Genomic DNA, 25,239 nt, shown 5'->3' on the forward strand with positions numbered 1-25,239 from the left:
TGTTTGTTGTACGCAACGTCAAAACAAAAAGTGCACGGCATGCGGCAGGCCATGTATGTGTTTATGTAGGAGATGGAGAGAGCACAGCATGCGCTGACATGAGTAAAGCAAATCTCCGGAGGGCCCATTTACTGGACCTTGTCAGGGGCCCAGTCATTTCTGTGGGTAGGCCTGCAAGTATTTGTAGACCTTGGTATACAAGTATACCTGCGATGGTGCATTAGGGTCATTGTAGATTTTTTTTTTTCTTTAATTCGGGTAAAATTCAGAGTCATAAATGGTTTTATGCTTTACAAGGGAAATGCTTTTTGGTGTCTTAATATTTTAGTATATGATGAAGTCTGAGCACCGCAGAAGAGCAAGTGTGTTGTGCTGTAAAATGAGTCGGGCTAAATTAGGGGGGTTCATGTCTAGACGTGATGCTGTCTCTTGTTCTGGAACAGAGCAGAGGAGATCAATAGGCAGAAAGACAGAACACAGCACTTCATTTGGTTTCTTAGCTCGTTTTGCTTTTGTGGTGTAAAATAAAACTTTCCATTCCCCCCACAGTAGCAGCGAACCACAGACAGAAGGGACACGACAGCTGCTCCTACGCGCCTCCCCCTGTTGATTTTGGATGATAATTGTGACAGCTCTGATTAAGAAATGTAAATAAATAATGCTTTGTTTAGTTTTAACAGCTGGCACCTCGCCGTTGGTTGTTGTGCTCCAGATGCCTCTGTGGTCCAGGACCTCCTAGAGCATTGCCCTCCCCTTAATGTTGAACTTGGGTCCCCCTTCGTCATTATAGTCCCACCACAACAATTCACTTTAGCCTTGGATCTGGATTGTTATGAAGCTGGGCTTAATGTCGGAGAGTTTCTCTGAGAGTTTCTTCTTGCAAATGAATGATTTTAATCTCACAGAATATCCAGAATATTATCTCTTAAATTTACCACTTTAATTTAAAAAGATCTGATTGTTTTTTTCCGGAAAGTTTAACCCCCTCCCCCGGCTCTTTAAGTGGTATAAATGCATTGGGCAAGTTGAAATTTTGTCCTGATTCCGGCGCTAGATGAAAATCAGGGGATCATCAAAGTTGCAGTTCATCCTGAACATGAATGTCTGAACCAAATTTCATTACAATGCACCTAGTAAATAAAAAAAATCGCCTGCTGATTGCACTAGATGGTAGGTTGGCAATTTTAGTGTGTTGAATGCATCTTTATTCTTCTCATTCTAGCCAACACACTGCTGCAGTTTCAGTTTAAAAATGAAACTGTTGAAATCACTGCTATGTACAGTACATGATTTGAATAATTTCATGGTATGAGTGAAGTACTCATGCTTTTTAAATGGTTTGAGGTGTCCTAAAATTAACTGTAAGAGGTCCATTATCTTTCTGTATGACTCTTATCATTTTAATGGTAATGTTTAGCTATCAACATTTAACCAGCAGTGGACCCGGCTTTATTGTAGATTAATATTTTGCATTGCTGTGGGGGATGAATGGATATTACTGTGGAGATCATTTTAATATAACATATTAGCCAGCATGGTCTGTTAAAGGAGTGGGCAGGTGGTAAAAGCAGTGTGATTGAACGGTAACCAAACATGTGAAGAGATGCAGCTTGCTGCTGAACAATGGCCAGGGGATTTTGATGCAGAGAGAACATAACAGAAACTTGGCAAAAAAAGAGAGAAAAAACAAGCCCTGTTCTTTTGAGAGCTTCGACTCATCTGTTTGTTTGGCCCCGCTCTGGGCATGCCTGCTGCACACTTTTTGTATCTTTACCTTGCAGGCGTTCAGCTTACACACATATCCAAAGCAAATTATTGATATGTGAAAGAGCCAGTGCCCCTGTGCCATGACAACATGCTGTGACCTCCCATGATCCCGTAGAAGATGAGCTACAACAGTAAAATAACGCCAGAACAGGAGCATGAAGAGGTAGATGATATTGAGCTGTTATACTTAAGAGGTGCGACTTGCTTGAAAGACCAAAATCAATAACTCTGGTTTCCATGTAACCTTCACATGCACAAACTAGTTAGGTATGCAGTGGCTGCAGCTGCTTGTGTAGTGACCTAACATGCCTGCCAGCTAATGCGAGGCAGCATTTGGACAAATATGAGGGAGGTTACACACACAACTTTGAATTTAATATCCTGGCATAAGGGTTTGGTCTTTTGATAAGTATGATTACTCACTGCTAATGTTGTTGTGGACATTAACTGAGGCTATGAGTCTCGTAAATTAAACATCTCCCAGCCAGCAGTGGGACTCCGCAAAGCTGAAAGCAGCGAAGAGGAACAAGCTTTTCACTTTCAAAGAACTTTGTAGTGCTGATTAATTCTGTATGGACTTCCATGATCTTTGATGAACATGATGATGATGTTACTTTTATTATTTATGATTGCTTTAGAAACAAATTCAAAAGGAACATATATACCAACACTGGCAGTTCCTTTTTATCAAGCAATGCTGTAAGACTATGAAATATCATCAGCAAAATAGATATACAGTGGGTTCAAGTAAGAATCCTATCGGACTCTAGGATCCCTTTCTTACAAGCAATGATCTAAATGGAAACACTACAGGTTAGTAAATATAACTCCGCAGTGCTGCCTTGTAATAAAAAATAAGCCGGTAAGATTTTAGTACTAACAACACTAACACTTTATTCTGCGTCTAGCGGTGTTATCTAATCAGCACTGACATACCTACCAGCTGTGGTCCTCCTGCCTTTGACTCCAGCTTGGTTCCCACTCACACACCTGCTCTCCTGAGATTGTTCAGCCTCCGTCTTTGTTGGCAGCCTCAATTTCCTGTCAGAGTGTTTATTAAAACATGCAAAGTGTGTGTGCTGTGTTTGTTTTAGCAGCTTGTCATAAGCAAGGAGAGACACCCCCTAAACGTCTTAGTGATGCTAATGCTTGGCTCACACAAGTCAGAATGACAAAATTGAAATTTATTCTGGTGTGTAAATAATTACAGCTACGACCGGTCATGTCTGCATGCGACTCAGTTTACATGGAGTTGTAGATATGGAATGGTAAATGATGTTTCATAAAATTTAAAGGTAAACCTGCAGTGCAAAGTTTTGTCTCCCCCTTTCGGCAGTGAGGGTAATTAAGTCAAACACTGTTTGTGCTCATAGTGTATGCGTACAGGTGAGCTCGCCCCAGGTTCCTGTTCAGAAATTTAATAGAAATTAATAATAATATTCCATTATTTAGTTAGAGTAAATTTAATATATATAATTTATATTACAAATACCAACCTGTCCAAGAGCAGCAATTGAAATCTGTGTCTGCCCTCTGTGCCTTCTCGTCCCTCGGCGCTGTCCGATGAAGAAAACTGTCCTCACCATCGGTTGCTTTCTTTTTTTGACTGTAATTGTTAAGGTGTGGTGTGGGGACAGAGTGGACCCAAACGCAACTCTGGGGATTAACAGGTTTTATTAGGGGGAAAAAGGGGTGAGGGAGATGTGGATGCCGGGATAACGCAGGCACGGGGAACCGAGGAGACCGAGACCAGAGAACCGAGGGACACTGGGGGCCGAGGGAGAGAGGAGGCACGGGAGAACTGATCAGGGGGTTGGTGGAGTGTGGTGGCAGGCTGACTGAGGGAGAGCCGGGAGGACGCCGTGGGGGAAGTCCGAGGGGAGAGGGCAGGTGAGCGAGCCCAGCCGACGTGACTGAGGACGAGGGTGAGTGGACCTGGAGAGAGACAGACAAAAGACAAACAGGGTTAGTGACTCAGCGGAGAAAAAAGCACAGGGAAATAGAAAAGATGCAGAATACGTGCAAGCTTGAATAGTGAAGTGGCACCGGGTAAGGAGCAACGACGATGGAGCGGAGAACCGGGTAGAAGTACTGAGGGAGATGAGGTTGATCACTGGGCCCAGGAGCGGAGGGGGGGAGAGAGAGAGAGCGAGCACACACGTGGGGGAGGAGACACAGGGAAAACCAGGGAAAACAGAATTACAGACAAAAAAGAGAAATAACCGGAACACTCACCGTCAGCCGGGCTAATTCTTTCCAGAGCATGTTGACAAAACATGACTGATGACAACTGGAGAAACAATTTGACAACTAGGGTGGCAGAAAATGTTTGGCTTGCCAGTAAGCGGAAAGGATGTCCTCACCTAAATCAAAAAGTTTTATCCTCTCTATTTTAGAACATCTGAGACAGATACAGACTCACTTTTCACAGCCTAAGCTTGATTTTGTCAGCTTTGGGCGCGTCAGGCTCAGCTGTTGTTAGAGCTGAATACTCGTGTTTCATGTTAAGATGGTGTTTAACACGTTAGCATACTTAGCCTGCATCTTACTAACATTTAGCATACCTTGGCAACATGCAGCCTTTAACATAGGGTGACCAGATGTCCCTGTTTCCCGGGGACAGTCCCCGGTTTTGGTGGCCTGTCCCGGTCTGGAGCTGTCCCCGTTTTTAACTGTGTGTTAATCATAGGTTGTATAAGGTGTTAACAGACCTGAAATCAGATTTTACGTGGCCAGAAAGACTGGACAGCAGAGCACACAGGTGTCGAGGCGAAAATTGATCGTCCACCGAAAACTGATTGCCGTCCACGGGAGCACGCGCCGCAAGTTAAAGCTGTGTCCCCCAGTCTCTTTCCAACTACAGCTGCTTTTGTCTGGATCAAACAGACATAACGTGCAAATAAACTTTATGTCCGTGGTAACAGCAAAGGTCTTTGCGATACTTGCGTATCTTTTAACAGAATAATCACAAGTGTTTGCAGTGTATAGCGTAACCAGGCCGGACATTTCCGTGATTATAGGCAATAATAGAAGCCTGTTGGTGCCGGTGGAATATGTGTTTGGTATATCTAATATCCTTGTTTATATTTGGAAAACGGACTGTGGCCTGTAACTAACATGACTTACTTCCGAGTTCTCCTTTGCAGATGTCCTTATGACTCTACATTATTTAACTTGCTGTGTACCAACCAGACCTTTTTACCTGTTGAAATACTTGAAATGGCCAAAACGACACATAAAATGCGGAATACTGTACTTGCCAGACACTGATTGCAGCATCTACTTATTGACTGACTGTTTTTCCTGCCCTGAAATGACTTGATTATATTCATGAGGGTTATATTTGACAGATTATAAAACCGCAATTGTCCCCCTTTTTTATTTCATATGTGGTCGATCGCTTCAATTATTTATTTATTTATTTATTTATTTATTTCAAGCAAAATAGTGTGACAACAGAAAAGATACACAATAATAATAACTTATACACTTATGCTTGAAATGGAGTGGGAAGAAGTAAAACTCATATCTGCTTGTCGTCACTAAATATTACTGCTCCTCTAAAGGTTAGGCCTACGTCTAAAGCTAGTAAGCAACCCTGGATAAATGACAGCATTCGCAGCCTCAAAAGGGAATGCAGGAAAGCAGAGCGCAGATGGAAAAAATCCAGTCTCCAAGTCCATTACCTCAGTCTGAAGGATTTATTAATTAACTACAATAAATGGTTAAGGATGCGAGAACACACTATTTTCTGAACTCATTACTACACATAAACACAATCCCAGGTTTCTGTTTAAGACTGTGGATCAGCTGGTAAACCCAGCCCCTCCTTGTGCCTCAGCTGGAAGTAATGATGACTGTGAATTGTTTTTACCAATAAGGTGGTGTCAATCAGAGCCTCTATTACCCCCGTGGCCTCTTACTCAGAGGTCCCTCACCAGCAACAACAGAGTTTTAACCAGTTTTATCCCATCGACTTGTCTGAGCTTTTAAAAACAGTACACAAATGAGAGTGTCCTCCAGCCCACTTGATGTAATACCTACAAAGTTTTTACTGAAAGTAATAGATTCTGTTGGGCCCCATTTGATCTCTGTTTTCAACAGCTCCCTATCTACTGGTTGTGTCCCTGATTATTTTAAAACGGCTTGTGTGAACCCACTTTTAAAGAAACCTGGTTTAGATCCCTCCCTCCCACAAAATTCTAGACCAATTTAAAAAACTGCCTTTTATTGCAAAGATTCTAGAAAGAATTGTGTCCAAACAGCTGCTCACTGTGCTGGAAAATAACAAATATTTGAAAGTTTCAGTCTGGTTTAGGAAGTACCACAGCACTGAGACTGCCCTGCTTAAAGTCACCAATGACCTTTTAATGTCTGCTGATGAAGGCATGTGCTCAGTCCTGGTACTCCTGGACCTTAGCGCTGCTTTTGACACCATTGATCACAACATCATGTTAGACAGACTGAGGCACTGGGTGGGGATCTCTGGTACTGCTCTAGAATGGTTTTCATCCTACCTGTCAAATAGGAAGTTTTGCGTGTCTGTAAACAACTATGTCTCCTCGTTCTGTCCAGTTAAATATGGTGTGCCTCAGGGGTCGGTCTTAGGACCCATTTTGTTTTCCTTGTATCTGCTTCCCCTTGGACATATTATCCATAAACATGGCATTTCTTTTCATATTTATGCTGATGACACACAAATATACTTGCCCGTCAGATCCACAGACCCTGGAATGCTGAGTTCACTTAACAACTGCCTTTGTGAGGTTAAAAAATGGATGTCAAATAATTTCCTCCAGCTGAACTCAGACAAAACAGAAATCCTGGTCATCGGGTCCCAGCAGATGGCAAAACAAATACTGCCATCTGCTGGTTCCCTAGTAAATCACATTAAGCCTGTGGCAAAGAACCTTGGTGTTTGGTTTGATAGTAATTAAATTTCGAGCAGCACACCACAAAGCTTGTTCAATCATGTTTTTATCAACTTAGAAATATAGCAAAATTCGATCTATGTTAACTTTTAAGGACACCGAGACCATTTTACACGCCTTCATCTCATCACGCCTGGATTATTGCAACAGCCTTTTCACCTGTTTAACCCAAAAATCTATTGATCGACTCCAGACTGTCCAGAACTCAGCTGCCAGGCTTTTAACCAGAACAAAGAAATATGACCACATTACTCCTATTTTAGCTTCATTACACTGGCTCCCAGTATGTTTTAGAATTGACTTTAAAATTCTATTGATCACTTTTAAAGCTCTTCATGGCCTCTCGCCTTGTTATATTTCTGACCTTTTAGTCCCATACGCACCAGCACGTACCTTGAGATCCTCGGGCAGAGGTCTGTTGTCTGTTCCAGAGTCTCGACTGAAAACTAAAGGGGACAGAGCGTTTGCTGTCAGGGCCCCGAGGCTCTGGAACAGCCTGCCCGAGGAAATCAGGTCGGCCGAGTCAGTGAACTCTTTTAAGTCCCTTCTTAAAACATACTTTTATAGGAGAGCCTTTCCCGATCTTATTTGACTTCATTTTATCCCTTTTATTTTATTGTATTTTACTAATTTTATATTTATCTGTATTTCAGTCTTTTCAATGTTTTCTTGCTTTTATCTTGTATTGTTTTTGTATTATTGTCTCTTGGGTATTATTGTCTTCACACTTGTTAAAGCACTTTGTAACTTGTTTTTGAAAAGTGCTCTACAAATAAGGATTATTATTATTATTATAATAACATTATATTTTTTAATGAAATGCTGACCAGCAAACCAAAAATACCCCCAGTTTTCATTTCAGAAATCTGGTCAACATGTTAGCATGCTATGTTAGAGTAGGCCTACAGAGGGATCGTGTCACTGGGTCTGAATTTCATGCTAATGCTACACTGTGCAGTATATACATAGTTTGTAGTATACTGGGGTTTTTTTGTTAGTATAGAAATCAGTGTTTTATGTTAACAGGGAATATTAGTGATACAACTTGTGTGGCCACACGTCAATCAACCTCCAACTTCAGAATGTAACCGTCGATTAAACTTCATAACCAGATAGCAAAATGTTTCTTCTAAAGAGTTCCTCACTCTCGCAGAAAATATCTGTGCCAATGAGTGTAGAATGTTCATTGATGTACACTTATACTACAACTATCTATCTGATGTTTAGACTCCAATGTTTCATCATATTGGAATCTCTCACTATCCATGAGTTGTACTCTAATCTGTGGAGCCAGTGAGTTCTTGTAAACATTCTTGTAGGACTCAACCTTGTAAGATTCACAGAGAACACTGATATCTGCTAGCCTGACGCCTGAGCTGCTGTCTCTAACTCTAAAAAATCCGTCTATTGTTGTCTCCCTGACAAGGAAAAGTACATGTGAGAAATACCTAAAGCGAGAATGTCAAACACTTATGGGATCAGTTAAATTACTCTAAGCTAGACCTGTCTTACCTTTCCCTGGTACATCAATTAAGACGCCTAAGAAATATTCTTAACACACACCACTGCATAAACACTTGCGCACACAGAAACCTTTCAAGGCCTCATTTTTAGGGCGTGTTGGATTGTTTCCTCACCCGGTGGCTTATAGTTTCTCATGAATATTCAGTGTGCTCAGGCAGGCCCAAGTCTAAGCATTAGGCAGAACTGGGCCACATGTGGATAACTGAAGAATTGTATTAAACTTTAAACTTGAATGGCCTTCCTGAATTGGAGGTCTTTTTGGGCGTATCCACACCTGTGTACCAACATGAGTACTTTGTTGAAAGGCAATAATTATTCCACACTATTCTCCAAGAACTTAAAATTATTGTGGTGAATTCAGATGTAAAATACTTTTTGTCTCGATCAGAATATGACACCAGCTCATCTGCTTAGTCACTGTTTTCCCCGTAAGTAATTTCCAAGACGTTGGCTTGTTCTTTCTCAGACTGGTGTTGATCAATGTCTCTTCCTCTCTTTGAAAAAGCAGCCTTAGTGACTGACCCAATAAAGTGTCTGCAGACCTTTTACAGTGTACTACTGTGTGTGGGCATGCATACAGCACTCTTCCACTTCTCTATAGAAAGCTGTTCTATCTCTGCTGCTCCCTTCTTTTCTAACTTGCTTTGTGATTCCAATACAAGCCAGAGTGAGAGATTTGACCTCTTAACATGTGAAGCAATGTAATTGCATGCAAGGTCTATTATTAATGTGTCTCTAGTCACGTTTAGTTCTAGGTGACTATTAGTGACAGCTTTCCAGGGACTTCAAATAGACAGTATTCGTATTAGCTACCTCTGACATTCACAGAGAGATGGTAATTAGTATGCACTGTCACTGTCAAACAAATTAACAAAGCAGAAGAAAAGAAATTCCGTTGTTTGGCAAAGTGCAGCGTAGATACAAGTGGGATCTTCATGAATAAAACCTGGATTGCAGAGTTTAACAGTAAGCCTGGCTTCATGAGCCAAAACACACAATGCTTCGTGCAGAGGAGCATGAATAGCTTGGTGATTACTTCTGTCAGCCTGCCTGTCACTCACAGGCCTCTTCAGTCACAGCCATTTAAACTAAGAAAAGAGAAGAAGGTAGTTAGGTTAATGATTTGCATGTGCGTTGAATGAGGCGCGTGAGGTTTGGTCGTTTAAAATAACATGATTGTTTTGAATTCAGAATGGGTGGTTTGTTCCAACTTCGGTTTAGCCATTCTTAGTAGCAGGTTTTTGAGAAGCACACACTGGGGGTTTAACAATAACCTGATCCAGATTTATGAATCAATTGTGACAGTTATAATGTGACTGTCAATCATGTTGTGAATTCATGTTGTAAAACACACACTGAGTCCCAGAGCTCAGTGAGTTAAGGCTCACCGCTCCCTGATCAGTAGATGAATTACAGAGAATGTGGGATAGACTTTCATGTTTCCCAGATGATGAGCCTGACCGGGCTGGTTGCATGGCTTCAGACTCTTGGTCTTGTTTTTTCTTTGTTCCACACCTAAAGAACCAAACTGAACAAAGTACTGAAGGCCAGTCCACAATTGCATTTTAATTCATTGTAAATGAATAATTAAGTAAACGGATATTCTTCTAGTAACATTAGTTCAAAAATCACTGATACACATGTATGACATGGCCGCCTTGTGTTCATTTCTCTTTTGCACACCCTGTGAAGATTAAATGGCAATTTAACAACCATTCAGGTTATCCAAATATTGCCTTTGTAGTAAAAGTGGGGCTAACATTTATGTTTATCCTTACATTCACAATAATAATCATTCACTACTGTGAACTGTTTGTGGGGTTACTTTGAAATTGTGAATGCCTTGACACTGCTTTAATTCAAGCCCCAGATTATTCCACAAACGTCTTTACAAACGAAAGGTCTGGTTCCATTACAATGACAATGAGGTTTGATTGTATTCATGTTGTGTAGATTGTTGGATTAGTTGTCATTTATTTACCCTTGTGGTATTTCGTCTACCATTGTTGGTATTTGATAAGCATTGTTACCTGTGGAAATATTTGTATATTATTAGTATGTATGGTATGAATGTGTGGTTTTGACTTGTGCATCCACTGTTTCTAAATGAGGTATTATTATTATTATTATTATTAATATTTTTTCTTTGAGATTATTGATGAAGGAAGCAGCTATTTTTGTATGTATAAATTCTTTGATAGACTGGGGTGGGGTTTAATAAGTTTTACTTCTTCCCACTCCATTTCAAGCATAAGTGTATAAGTTATTATTATTGTGTATCTTTTCTGTTGTCACACTATTTTGCTTGAAATAAATAAATAAATAAATAATAATAACAATAACTATAATAATAACTATAACAATCTTTAGTTTTTCTTAAGATGTCTAAAGAAAATATACGCTTAGAGCCAGTCACCATTTATCTGAAGGCTATTTTGGAGTCACTGCAGATTCTATGTAATTTTACACTTGCTCAGTTTTGGTAAAAGCAAAGTGCACCTTCCATGTAACACTGGGCACTCATTCTCAAGTTGGCACGGCAATTATTCACTGTGAAATGAAGAGTGTGCTTGTTTCTTTTCTCTCTTTTTCTCTTGCTTTTGCTTATATTAACAAATATGCACACAGGCGTGCACACAGACAGTGTTTTCCTTTTGAAAGCAGTGGACCATCTGTGTCCTTGTGCACTCTGTTCTTCTCTGCTTTCCTTCTGAAGACCGAAAAGAAAGTGGCATACTGGCAAAGTGGGATCATAGCAGAATACTGGAGTCGTGTGCAAAGCCATGGTCTCAGATATATATATATATATATATATATATTACATACGTATCACAGTGGAACGTTTCAAAGACAAGGCTGTCGACAGCTGAAAATGCCCTCATTTGAGAGTTGTACTAACTAGCAGTTCATTGTCCCTACTAGACGCTACAGTCATCCTTTTTTAAGCTCTTTTTGAACCACGCCAGTGTCTCCATATCTAACTTTGACAACCACAGAGTTGAAGTCAGTCCCTCCTTTATTTTAAATACCTGCTCCATTACTGCTCACTCTGCTTTACAAGAAAACTTTCTACTCTCATCTTTGAAAAAAAAAAAACAACCTTTTTTCTCACCATTTTCGCTCACCTCGGTTTGTCCTTCCTCTCAGCACTTGACTGCTCTCCTCCCATGTCTCAGCGGGGAATTCACCCCATTCCTTTCCGATTGTCCGGGTCAGTAGGGAAGGAAGTGGAGGGCATAATGGCACTGAATGATGGTGATGACATGCTGCATGGGATGAAAAAGGACAAAAGGTGGCACTTGGCTTGGAGGTGTAGTTGTACTATATGTCCACACATAATCGCTTAGCAAGCGTGATAGCTTTCATCTGAAGAGACGGGCAGCTCTTCCATAGTGGGGAAAAAAAAAGAAACCAATGAATGTAAAGTCAGTATAAACAGCTTTATATTAAGTTCAGAAGCCAAACACTTTCTGATTTAGTGTAGGTCGAATCAAGAACATTTACATATTGTACTGCTGAAATGATAAATTAATAAATATATTAATTAACAGTTTTTCATCATCAATAATACCTTTGCTAATTGAGTAATCACCTTTGAGAAATTGTGATTGCCATTTTCAGTATCTAACAAAACAAATAATCATTTATCCTCAAAAAGAATTAACAGATCAGTCAATTATTAAATATTAGCTGCAACCTTAGAGAATTGCATGAGCATTCTGACTTCATTCAAAAGGAACATGTAAGAAGGGTGTTGCAAATAATGTTTTCATCAGTGCAAATCAAAAGGCCGTTTGATTACCATAGACGTTTCAATGTATTGCAGCATGATAACAGATGAAAGTGGCTTCATCCCTGTGACGTCACAGCAAAATGCGCCTCATATAACGCTCGCCAAGCGGCGACTCCGACACGCCCTCAGAAACAGCGAGCTGCAGCACACAGCTCTCCTCTCCCTTCCAAACACTAGCTACCCTCCAGGCAGTCAGTGGACAGAAAGTTGTTCCTGTGATGTAGAGACAGAGCTCAGTTAAAACTTTATGGATACAGATTAATAACTCACCGCTCTGAAACTCTCGCTCCAGTCGGCTGAACCCGAGCCGTGTTTGCAAGGCTTGTCAGGATCCACCCTACTCTGCTTCTGATTGGCTAGTAGTCATTAACTAGAAACTGTGCATGTGCAGCTCCGAAAGATCTTGTAAAGGCGAGATGCATCACTCCGTAGCTAAAACATAGCGTTCAACACAGGGTGAAAAGAGGAGCAGCAGCAATGTGCAGTGATGAACATGCTACTCTGCTCTATACTTCAATCAAGAGTTACTACTTACAGTATTTAATATTTATACATTAAAAATGGATCAAGTGACCACTTGGACTGGTACTACTCCTCTTTAGCATCTGTCAGCTTATTGTTTTAGTTTTCTAACCAGATAAACCCTCTGTACACAGCCTGCTGTCAGGTCACAAATTTAAACACATGTTGTTCCTCATGGGAACAAAAGCAGGTTCCCATCATGTAAATCATTCCATTTTGGAGTGAAGACTTGGTTTAAGGTTTAGGTTAAGGATGAGGTTTAGGCAAGTAGTGGTTATGGTTATGTTTAGGTAGGTCTCCGGGGATTAAATGCAAGTCAGTGTAATGTCCCCATAAGTGATGGAAGTGTGTGTGTTACTTTTATGCTGATTAAAGCCACAGGTGGGAGATTAACAGAAATGACACATTTGATGAATTTGTGTGTGTGTGGGCCTTTCTCTGTGTGTGACTTTGTGTTTGCCTGTAAATAGCTCAGAATCCAGTTATTCTGTTTGCAGGGCAGGAAACTTTAACAAGGTAGTGGATGGCTGGCTTTTATATTTCTGCGTGGGGGGGTAACGCTTACACTTGTTACACTCTTTTGTACTCCTTGCATACCTCAGTTTGCGAGTTAGTTAATCACAAAAGAAGAACAAATTCTTACTGCAGTCTATCAGGTAGAAGATGAAACCACTTACTGCAGCTGTGGAAACATAGTTGCCCTTAAGAGATGTTGTACACGCTTAAAAATGTTCTTGATCACAATGTCAGTAATGTCACCATCAGCATCAGTCGTAGTGTTTCCGGCTTTGGCTCAGGGACAAATAATGAATAATGAAGTGAGGAGATGTATTCGGTACAAAGGTTTTAACGTGATTGTTATTGTTTTATCTCCCAGTTTGACACAACGGGACAGCGTGCTGCATGGCTGCTGATCAGTCATGATACATCCTACTAATTAGAATAGTAGGATATATCACGGTAGAGTGGAATAGATTGTTTTTCCTATGTGGTGTTCATGTCAAAGTGGCCAAGGGCTTTTCAGTGTAGCCCTCCGGCATAAACTGTTCACACTGAGGAAAGGAGAGGGTAGCAAACACTCAACACTGGGACTGTTTTATCATTTCAAATCAAAAGGCTGTTTGATTGCCGTGGACGGTTGAATGCATTGTAGGATGATAACAGATGAAAAGTGATGGCGATGTTACAAACAATTGAAGAGGAGAGTACGGCATCCCCCAGCTGAATACTGTAAGTCTTCAATTGATCGTTGACAAAAGCTTTAATGAGGAACAAGATACTCTGTTCAGTTGCTCCATGAACACAATGGTGAGAGGAAAAAGAAAACGCATAACATTATTCCAGAATTTAGCATCCTAACAGAATACAGCACTTTAGGCTTGGAATATTCATCATATTTAACCAGTTGTAATTGTAAATCATTTGATATCGATAATTATCACTGTAAATGTCACATCATTTTTTTTTTCTGGTTTAAAGGCTGATTTTTGCTCCTGAGTGAAAGTTGAAGAAAGTGGTGCGTTTAAACTTTTCTTTACAGTCAGAAAAACTACTTGATGCCAAACAGTGGATCACTTCACAAATCTGAGGCAGAACATTCAAAAGGATTCAACAAAACATCTAGATAGAAAAATGAGGTGCTAATTTGGTTGTGAGCCAAATTAATTAAATCATTTATTGAACATTTGTTATATTGTTATTATTACAACGATAATTATCATTATTTTTTTATTTCCTCGCCCTGCGATTAACAGTGGATCAAGTGACCACATTTGATTTGAAAGCCGCTTCTGGTAGCCATTAATCCACAGAAAATGATCACCGAACTCTACAGCTCCCCACAGCTCTGGAGTGTTTCGGCATCTTTCAGCTAATTGTTTTAGGACCAGATAAACCCTGTGCCTGCTACTAGCTGGTGAACACTTAGCTGCTAAAGAAGACTCCAGATGAATGCTAATGTGACCCCGTGCCTGCTGGATTTCACTTGTTGTTTGTTTACTACTTTATAAGGTGATATGTAAGATGTGTTTACAGCTCTGCCAACCTTCAACCTGAGCAGAGGTCTAATCGATACAGTAACTCAGATCACAGACACAATAATGAAAACATGAAGCAGCATGAAGCAGTTAATGCATTATTAACTGCTGTTATAATGTCACTCTGTATCAATCCCAATATAAACGGAAAAATTGAGCCAGCCAGGTGCTACCCAGTCAAACACACAACATATCGTTCGTTTGGAAGACACTCTTGAAACTTCTGGCATTTCACTACAGTCTTCATAATATAACTACAAACTGACATATGACAGCAGCAAAATCCCTCAGTGTTCTAGACCAAATGAACGTCAGTACTTCAAAACTGTCAGAGGACAGAAAATGAATGTTCAGCTTAGTCAGACCGTTGGGTTGTTTTCTATTTGTTGTAAACTAAATACCATTTTTAAAAACACACTTTTTGGAAAGAATGTAATTTGATCATATGAAGTAGGACACAAAGTGTAATAATAAAATCCCAACAATCATATCTGTTTGCATTCCAGTAAAACACCACATGGGTTCTTTGCAGAACCTTTAAAACTCTTTTAAAGTGCTCATTAAACAAGCTTTTTATTCAGGCATTCAGGTTTCACGTCTCCTAAGAAACCCTTGAACAATGCTCTGTCTTGGAATGACCCGGGAAGTCTCGCAAACCATTTTTAAAAAGGACATTTCCAGTTGGAGATCATTCAGTTCCTCCGCCCACACTCTCTGTTGCTAGGTGATGGGACTCTAACCCCTTCCCTCATTGCCAGGGTTAAAAGGCTGCAGAGGTAACCTTTCAGACAAAATGACACCACAACCTTCAGGGATAGAGCAACAAGAGGAGACGGTACATGAATGCAACATTTGTCTTTGTTGCTTGCTTTTAGTAAAAAATTATGCTTACTGAAGAATAATTGATTTATTTTAAAGGAACTGTGTTGGGTTACAAGGGCTACATGCAAATATTCAAACATGAAGTTGCAAATGGAAAATTTAAAGCAGTTTGATCATGCAGCATGTTTTTATGACAACAGTGAGCCCTCACTTCTAGATATTAACAGAACGGCTACGTAGCCTACAGGTAAAGCTGAAAGGCAAAGTAAGATCCAAATTGGAGCCACAATACCTTAAGTCCTCTGTCCAATTATTTAATGTTAAAGTATACAGCGTTGGAAATAAACCCTACAACTGGAGAAGAATATTTATACCTCACCTATTTTTGTCCACTTCAAGCTCTGCCTGTAAGGATTATGTGCACACACGAAGACCAGAGTTGTTTTCTAATTTCTCTTCTTTTAGGTAGACTGACAGATCTGGGTCTCTGTTGTCATGTTTGCATGAGAGCAGATAGTTAAAATAATTAATTTATTCATTATTGGCCTGGCAAGTGCTTTTGCACTCTATTCCACAGGGTTAACAGGATTTCATGGCTGTATAGTAAGAGAAAAGATTTGCATCAGTGTGTCAGACTGGCGTCAGTCTCTCATTTCTGTGTTATAAAAGGACCGGAGAGATTATCACTTGTCTGTCATTTTCAGCCTTTGACTGCTTTCTTATTGACCTTCACAGAAGGCAAACTGGATAAATGTCTTTTTCTCTTCCCACTCATTTCCATAACTTAGAATATCTTGTTTTTCCATAGATGACATTTATCAGTTACAAACATTTTGGTAAAAAAAAAAAGTATATATTTGATATAAATGTAGCACAAAAATACCCATGGCATAAGTTTATATCTATATTGGGTTACGTTAGTTTTTTAAAAGGTTTTTAGTATATCACTGTAGCATATTTACAGTAAGTATGTAAATGAGGCCTACACGTTTGACTGTGCATTTTGTATTCTAAGGAGTATTATTACAATGTCTTTCACCCAGAAAACTAAATATTGCAAGCAAACTACACCGACTTTGCATGGTTTTTCTATTTACTACAAACCATGTATGCCTGATATTAATAGTATTTTTTGACTCCGGGTAGTGGAGGGTACAGTCAGTGAAATATGAGCAAATAAAATTACATGATTTAAAGTGTAACAAACATACTGCAAACACACACGAAATATGCGTCTTAATGAAGAGAGCATGGTCAGCAGTCACATCAATACAACTGAAATTCAAATAGTTCACAGTTTGGATTGGTGCACAGCTCAGCGATGAACTGTAGTGAAAGACGATGTTGTTATGACTGCCTGATGTTGTCGATATTAAAACTTATTAAGTTATTAAGTGTTTGTTTTTTACGACTGAAAGCAGTGTGCAGATTATAAAACTGTGCGACATGCCAAGAGTGAAAATAATTTCATAATCGGGTTTCATTGCAGAGCTGTGGCTCACCTGAAGTTCACCTCACTTTAGTCTCTGTCTAGCTCTCTGTAGTCCGGCTCTCCATGCAGTGTTGAGTCCATGTTGCACACGTGTCTCCATTCAGACTGAAGTTACAGTCTTGGATATTGCACTTGGTCGTGTTGCAGTTTTGATTAGATTTTGATTAGTTGTGTAGCCCTGATTAAGACTGAAAGGTGTGTCTGAATCTAATTCTGTCATGTGGGATAAAATGGATAATTCAAAGCAAAAATCTGCTTATCAGTACTATCACTGGCCAGAACGGCTTCAACAGGTTTCTTCAGGCTATTTAAATGTCAGGAGTTTAGTCATTGTGTGAACGAATGATAAAACACCTGACCCAATCAGAATCTGATTCTGCACCTAGACTGAGTCTGTCAGGTTTGTTCCCAGTCATGAAGAAATACTAGACTCGGTTCATTTCCCCTTTATATCCGTGTCACAGCTAACCTTTCCTGCAGGCTCATTTTTACACTGTGTGTTTGGTTTAAATAACACAGGGCCACTGGTAATACGCTGCTAACGTGACAGCGGCCGTCGTTAGTAGTACTTTATTGCACCTTGGTGAGTCATACAAATAACAGGAATTTATCATTGCAAGAAAGTGCTTTCAGATGATTGTTGATCAGCCTATTTAATATTCTCCTGTGATGGAGGCCTGCCAGCCTTTTCTCTGTGAGAGGTAGAATTTGTCTGGAGGCGAAATCACTTTGAAAAGGAAAACATCTTTGAATCAACAAGCTGTGATAGAAAAGGAATCTGGGTGTACATACAGTACACCTCTTTTGTACTGAGGCGTTTCTATATTTACAGAATGGTAATAGATGTTCCCTAAATGTCTGATTTGAATGAAACCTCTGTTCTTCTTTAACAAAACCACATATTATCACTCCTCTAGGGCCTCGTGCCAATCCTACAGGTTTTTTTATAGATATAATTTTGTTCTGTTCTTTGTTTCCTCAAAAGGATTAAAGGAACCTTCCCCAATTGTGAGACTGTGCTCAGGATCTTAGTGGCATTGGGCGAGCAAAGCTTTTCAAAGTCAAAACTAATTGGACCTGGTCACAGGCAGGTGTGACTGCGCTCAAGCCGATGTATTCGCTCTACACACTCATTTTATAAAGTACTAGACAAAAAGCCTAAGGATTATCATCATCGTAACATCTTGAAAAAATACAGTTTTCTCAATTTTGATAATTTCTTATTTTATTCGGACGCATTTCTCATGTTTAAAGTTATTCATAATCTCACACCCCCTTCTCTTAAAGGATGCATAATATTTTCTGGAAGTGGCAGTGCCAGTAGAACTGGAGCATCTACTAGGAGTGATTTGGTACCGCTATTTAGAAAGACGACCTTTGGTCAATCCCCCTCCTCTGTTAAAGCAGTGGGGAAGTGGAATTCCAGACCCACAAACATTAGAAACTCAGAACAAAGGACGCTTTGCAGTGTTTAAAGCCAGCTTCAAACTTTGGCTAAAATCGGCACTGTATTGTATTTCCTGTATTCTGTATTCTTTGGTGTATATATCAGTTTTTAAAAATATAATGAATTTTGTCATTTTATGTAGTGTATTTGTTGTTTAGTGATTGTTTTGTGTCTTGTGTATTTTGGTTCTTTTGTTTTTTCTACCTGCTCATGGACAACAGATGCAAATTAGCTGCTAGCTAACTCTGGTGCAGTTAATTTAATGGACAGACAATGTGGGCTGCCCTTCTATCAGTTGAAAAGGATGTTGTATCTAAGATGGATTGCGAGGATTTTATTGCTTTTTATTGTGTTTGCGGCTTCACTTAATGCATTTATGGGGCGGTTTCCCAGACAGTGTTTAAATTAGGCCAAGACTAGGCCTCAATCTAGTCACTGCTCAATAAATGCCGTTCTGAAACACAGACAAATTAGAGATTAAGAACACCTGGACTATGAAGTCATGAACTAAAGTAAACGAGATTAATTTAAAACCACCTGTGCTAGTCTGAATTAGCTGGACCGAGGAACTGGAGAAGTAAATTCAAGGAAAACAATGGCAGCGATCAAAAAACTTCAGTGAGCATGAGAAATCTCTTTAAAAGACAAGCAGCACACATCTGCTGTGGAATCAAAGAAAAGGAATGCAAATTTAATGCAAATGAACAAACATCCACAAGAACAATACAACGGCTTAACTTTTATTACCTCGATAGCTGTATTTTATTACTGTTTTGTGATCAATGGATTGACACTAAGTATTATATTCAATACAGGTTTTGTGGAAGAATATAAAAATCAACCTAAAACAAACTGCTGCAGAAGCCTGAGGAGAGGTTTAAGACTGGTGGAGGACCTGCAAACAAAGCTGCTGATCAGTTGGATGACTTACTGACAGGAATAATGGAGAACCTTTGGAGGACATACCAGATGATGACCATCTAGACCAGGGGTCTTCAATTAAAATTCAAAGAGGTCCAGTTAGAGAAAATTTCACAAAGCAAAGGTCCAGAACACTAACTTGCCACATCCATAGACTGTATATAAAGGTCAAATCAGACACTATTTTCACATAAAACTGAAGGGATAATAAATAATAACAACTTCTAAATTTAAGTCATCTAATGGCTGCATTTCAAAAAAGTTTTTGTAAATGTGCATCTTAAAAGAAATTTTATGTTGCTCAATTTCAGAAAAAATAAAATAAAAGCTTTGAGTTATTGAAGTTGAGTCTCAACCAATTTTATAATTAACACACTCTCTCAACAGCTTTAATACCTCCTCTTCTCTTTCGTTCCCTCTTCTACCACTTTCCTACTTTCTCTTGTTCAGTGAGAAACGTGAGCTGTGGCTCGTCTTGCCAGCTAGGATTGGAGATACACGAGATATTCTGGGTTCCTTACTGTATCTGTAGCTCCTTCCACTAAATGCTGCACTGAGGTCAGCCACTGAAGTAAAGGAGTGACTGGCTTTGAATGGGAAACTGATTTTGTCTATGAACCATTAAAACACTACTGATTGCAGCTTTAATGTGCCTTAATGCAATATATTGAATGTATTCATTCTGCCCTAATGGCTCCCAGCACTAATTCCATGTGTTACTGTTACAGGTGTTAAACATACTGCCAACTATTTCTGTCACAGGCAGTTTTCTCCCTCTCTTTCTAGCTCTCTCTCTTACTGACACACACACACATGCACAACTCATGCAAATCAAAGCAAATGACTGTGTTCATTACTGAACTCTCCATACTCTCTTAGGTACCCAAAGACTTAGAAAGTCTCTAAGACACTCTTTTCATCTTTTCAATTACACCAGTGAATGAAGTGAGGGATGGTGTGGAAGAAAAATGAATCCAGGGATGACAAAAAATGGCCTTGTTACAATGGACGTGTGTGTGTGTGTGTGTGTGTGTGTGTGTGTGTAGAGGTTGAAGTAGAGGTGGTAAAAAAACAACAAAAAAAGAACTATTCACGCTCTCTCAGTCTCACACACACTGTCACACGTTCACACATTTCCTTTCATAGAAGCAGCCAGAGAAAGTGCCTTTCAGCCCCGGAGACGTTCTCTTGATTTGATGGTGTCGTACATTAGAAACCTGATAGATGTCACAGCGTCCTGCTGCAGAATCAGGTTAATGAGGCCCATCTCTAGAAGTTGCTGAAATGGTGCAATCTCCTGAAAACTGTCAGTCAGTCAGCAATATGAATGTCCATCAGACCCCAAATCAGCCAGAGCCTTGAGATTGCATCAGACCTTCCGGTTCATGTGCAGGTTTTGCCTGAAATCGTTAATGATGTTGAATCTTGGTCATTACTCCAAAATAGTCTGTAGGCCACAGACAAGCTGTGTTGCCAAGAAATCTTTTTAAAAATGTTGTTATTGTATGTGATACTTCATTAAATTATCAAGAAAAGATTACGCCTTGAGTTTATTGGAGGACTTCACCCTGTTCGCTAACTGTCTAGCATTGAAAACATGCAACTCATTGTGAGGACAGTAAAATATTGATTTTATTTTTCTCCAATTAAAAAGACCTCAAACGCGATGAGGTGACTCTGTAAAGTAATATAACTAATGTTTCCAGTTAACAAATGTGACAGTCATGCCTAACTAAAAGAGAGAGTGCAATAAACTCAAATATGATGAAGTTTTGACCGTGACATAAATGATGACCGTTTATGGTTTTCCATGCAATAACATGTCTTCCGGCATGTCTGTTTACTGCTGTCACTGAAAATGGATTGGCTATGAATGACTTGGAATTCTAATCAGTTGTTAATTATCACTTTTGCTTGACAAGAAGGATGTTTTGCGTCTGTGATTGGCTGTTTTGCCGCTGGTGAAATGCAGCATTAGGGCAGTGGATGTTCTGTGTGTGAGTGAGAAGAATGTGTCTCATTAAAGTATTTCCTTGACAATCGACAATCACTCTGCAGTGCTTGATAATCACAGCTTGTAAATCTTTGTGTTTGTGTTGGTGGTGTCTAATGAATATGTTGTTTACAGCCATTTCACTTAGGGGTGTCCTCACTTTTTTGCCCGCGGTTTAGACATTAATGGCTGTGTGTTATTTTGAGGGGACAGCAGTGTTATACAAGCTGCTTGTGAGATACCATATATTATACATCACCAGCTGCAGATTAGATCCAATGTAGCTAACTTTAAGTCTGTAAGGGCTTTGGTAAAATGCTATTGAATAACATTCCTATTAACCTATTACGACTAATTATTGTGCCTTCCATAATACTAGTAGTCTGCCAAAATTAGAAAACATATGTAACTTACTGTATTTTGATAGATAGATAGATAATCTTCTTCCTCTCAGGTTGCATTTGACCACAACAAGCTCAGTCAAAGGGTTAGGGCAGGCTGTATGTAGCCTGAGAGGCGAAACCCAGAGCAAGAAGAAGCTGCTACTCCCTGAGCTTATGTTAGTTCCTATGTTTTTTTGTTTCCATGTGGAATTACAAGACACCACTCTCTTTCCAATAATCGGTAAACACAGTGCAACACCAAAAGACAAGGTTCTAACAAGTCACAACATACTGTATGTACTTATTTATCCTTTCAAATAACATATGGTTAGGTGCAAAGAAATTAGACACAGAATAGCAGAAGGAAGAAAAAAGTACATAACGTTTATCCTGAGAAAGGGCATCTCCCCGATTTTCTCCAAATAACTGTCTAACGGACAACAGGAATGTAAACTGTCAACAACAAGTGACACTAAAGTTTTTCATCCTTATATGAGCTCGTAGAATCAAGTCTAATTAAGTTCACTTAAGCATCAATAATGAGAATTAATTATTTGTCTATTTGTGTGTATTTTATTTCAGTACATTGCATTATTTAATGTAGTTGGATAGCATACGATAAGCACATAGTTGCACATCCCTATGACAATCTGTAGAATCTAGAGTGCGGATGTAATTGGCCACACGCTGATTGAAAATTATACAGACTACAGTAAGTCAGCAGGAGGCCAAAATGGAAATGTGCAAAAAGCTCTTTTAAATTAAAACTGGTCTGAAGACTCGCAATTTTCTAAATACCTTATTATAACAAGTCACATGTTCAGTTTCCATCTTTTCTCATTTCACAAGGCTTTTTTGAATCATTTCCAGCAGTGTCACACGCAAGGAAAACACAGTGAAAGTTTTTATTATCTGGACAAACAGCACAGTAAGTCTGAAGAACTGCAAGTAATCTGTGGAAAGAAACTCTGTCCACTGCACATCCCGCTGAAAGCTGATACCTTTATCTCTTGTTATCAGAAAACATTTTCATCACAGTGTCCAGGTATCTGGGACACATCTCAGCTAATGGACATATATACACCAGCATGAGTGTCACAGATGTGGCGAGGTGACACGTGGAACTCAGCCTGGGCCATTTCAGATGACCCTGCAGCTGAAATGTCTCATCCGTTCTCTGCTGAGTGAAGAGCTTCTCCTTTATCAAACCAAACATGTATTCTCCTGCTGAAAGGGGAAGAATGGCTCAGCAGCTCTTGTCCTTCAGTGCTGATGAAAACAAATGATCGTGTTGATGGTTGTTGCTGTGATTCAGTCAGTAAACCAAATGTATTAAAACAACAGAGGCCGAGTGTCAAACCAGAGAGAAGAGAAATGATCAAGAAGGAACACTGATTGGTCATTTAACTTTCTATATGTTGAGTTTGTGTTACGCTCAGAAGCAATGCGCTAACTAGATTTGATTTTTTAACCACATGGTAGGTTAAAGTTATGTTTCACTTATACCTGACATTTTTTAGACCGAGGAATAAAGGAATCCTTTATTTAGTCCACGGTGGTGCCTACATATGTCTTGTTTTGTCAGTCAACAGATCTTCAGTTTACAGAGACCTAAAACAGAGAAAAGGAGCAGAATCCTCACATTGGAAAAGCTGAGACAGGGTAATGTTTGGCATTTCATCACTCATTGCAGTTCTACAACCTGTTCCTCTCTTGGTATATGATAAATATCGGGCATAGCATTAGTTAAGGAAGGCACAAAGTTTATTTTGTGCTTCCTTCCTCCTCCCATCAGCTGATATCAGACGTTTTCAAGCTCAGCTGATTCCTATATATGTCAGAGATCGCACGCCTCTGGAGCAGCTGGGGGTTAAGTTGTTGTGTAGTGAAAGCTTCCTCTTAATGACCAGAACGGGTGTCGTTCAAACTCAACGTTTATTCTCCACGGCTGCATTTTACAGACGAGGGGAAAAACAACTGCTGCACGCGAGACACACTTTTTTTTTTTTTTTCTGCTGAAGCTAGCAACAAAACATAGAGCAGCTACTTCCTTGGAACTTCAAAATTAAAGCTTCCCTGTCAAAATAAAAGCATCTCAGTCTATCGCTTGAAACAAAGCATTGTCTCAATGTATTCTCCATTTTAACAATGAATAATTAGCATTACCAGACCTTTTACGATGGGTCACATGTATGGTAACCACCATAACCTTTAACACTGTAAATAGTCTTTTGCATTGTTTTATGTACAGCTTAAACTGATTTACTTAATTATTCAAATCAACAACACAAGTGTCTTGCTCAGGGACATTGGTGTATGTGTCACAATGGGGAATTAAACCTGGGTCTCTCACACCAAAGGCATGTGTCTTATCCACTGCTCCATCACCACCCTCTCCATACAAGGCGCCTTATTTAAGTTGCTTTAGCCTGCCTGCCCGTGCTGCTTCATCTGCAAGCCGCTTTGCAACCCGTCACCACCCCAGCTCCTCCTTTCCGGCTGTGTCTAATCAATGTCATTTCTGTTGTCACAGTGGAAGTGAACAGTCCTTTAAACAAGAATAAATGGTTGTATCAAGTTCAGCATCACTGAGTCACCTCAGAGCAATCAAATCCCTGAGCGATTTGACAGTACTATACGTTTATGTTGTGGCCGTCAGTTTCAGTAAGTTTCTAAGAAATCGTGTTTTTGGTTTTTTTTGCCCCCCATCAGTTTGGCTTTGATAGAATGGACCCTTTTATCAAGAAGAGGCCTGTCAGAGGTGTCAGAACTGAAGCAAATTCAGAGCACTTTGTTGTTGTTTGGGAACAAAACGCTGCAACATAGTTCCTGAACTCAATTGAACAGATAACCAGAAAGCAGCATTTCTTCAAAGTGTAATCTTTAGCCTCAGCTTGCCGCTAGCAACACACAGAGTAGAATTTGAAGCTCTGTGATTGGATGTTTTATTACTGTAATACTTCTTGGGGAGTCGTATTTGACTTCCTTTTGACTTTTTTTCAAAGAACCAGATCACTTCTAATACAGTTGCTCATATTGACCATATTTATCATCCCTCCAGGATGTGGAACTGCTCCAACTGCCTCTCACAACGAACATCTGTGCAGAAAATGAACAGGACATTTACTTACGGAGCCATGGTCGCACTGTGCAGTTGTTTTCCATTTGGAGTTTTTAGTCTGAAATGTCGCAACACTGCCGTTTCATTTCAAGTGTCTTGAACCAGTTCTAGTTGCCCTTGATTTTAACCTTCTTGTATAACTGTGACCTGGATGACTGAGAACCTTTACAGAGAGCTTTCATTTCACTTTTCACTCTTTAAAGGTTCAGTGTGTAATATTTAGGAGGATCTACTGACAGAAATGCAATAAAATATCCATAACTACATAATGAACCGTTATGTTTTTATTACCTTAGACTGAGCCATTTCTGTCTACGTACACCGCAGGTCCCCTTACGTGGATGTCGCCATGTTGCGCCGCCGTGATTCTACAGTAGCCCAAACGGACTGATTGACTTTGATTTGTGCAAAATCATGTGTTGCATATACATATTTTGCAAGCATGTCGTGTAATCTGGTTGTAACAGTTAGATTGCTGTCCATGCAG

The 25,239-nt window shown here is 39.7% G+C and overlaps 1 protein-coding gene across 4 annotated transcripts in view; it reads left to right on the forward strand.

Moving 5' to 3' along the window:
• Positions 1 to 25,239, forward strand: part of LOC119890328 (SH3 and multiple ankyrin repeat domains protein 2-like) — a 236,178-nt gene that overhangs the window by 39,305 nt on the left and 171,634 nt on the right. The gene's annotated exons all lie outside the window — the stretch shown is intronic.

This window comes from Micropterus salmoides, unplaced genomic scaffold (genome assembly GCF_014851395.1).
Source record: "Micropterus salmoides isolate LMB-PRFRI ecotype aquatic unplaced genomic scaffold, ASM1485139v1 Ms_hic_scaffold_6, whole genome shotgun sequence".
Classification (NCBI taxonomy): Eukaryota; Metazoa; Chordata; class Actinopteri; order Centrarchiformes; family Centrarchidae; genus Micropterus; species Micropterus salmoides.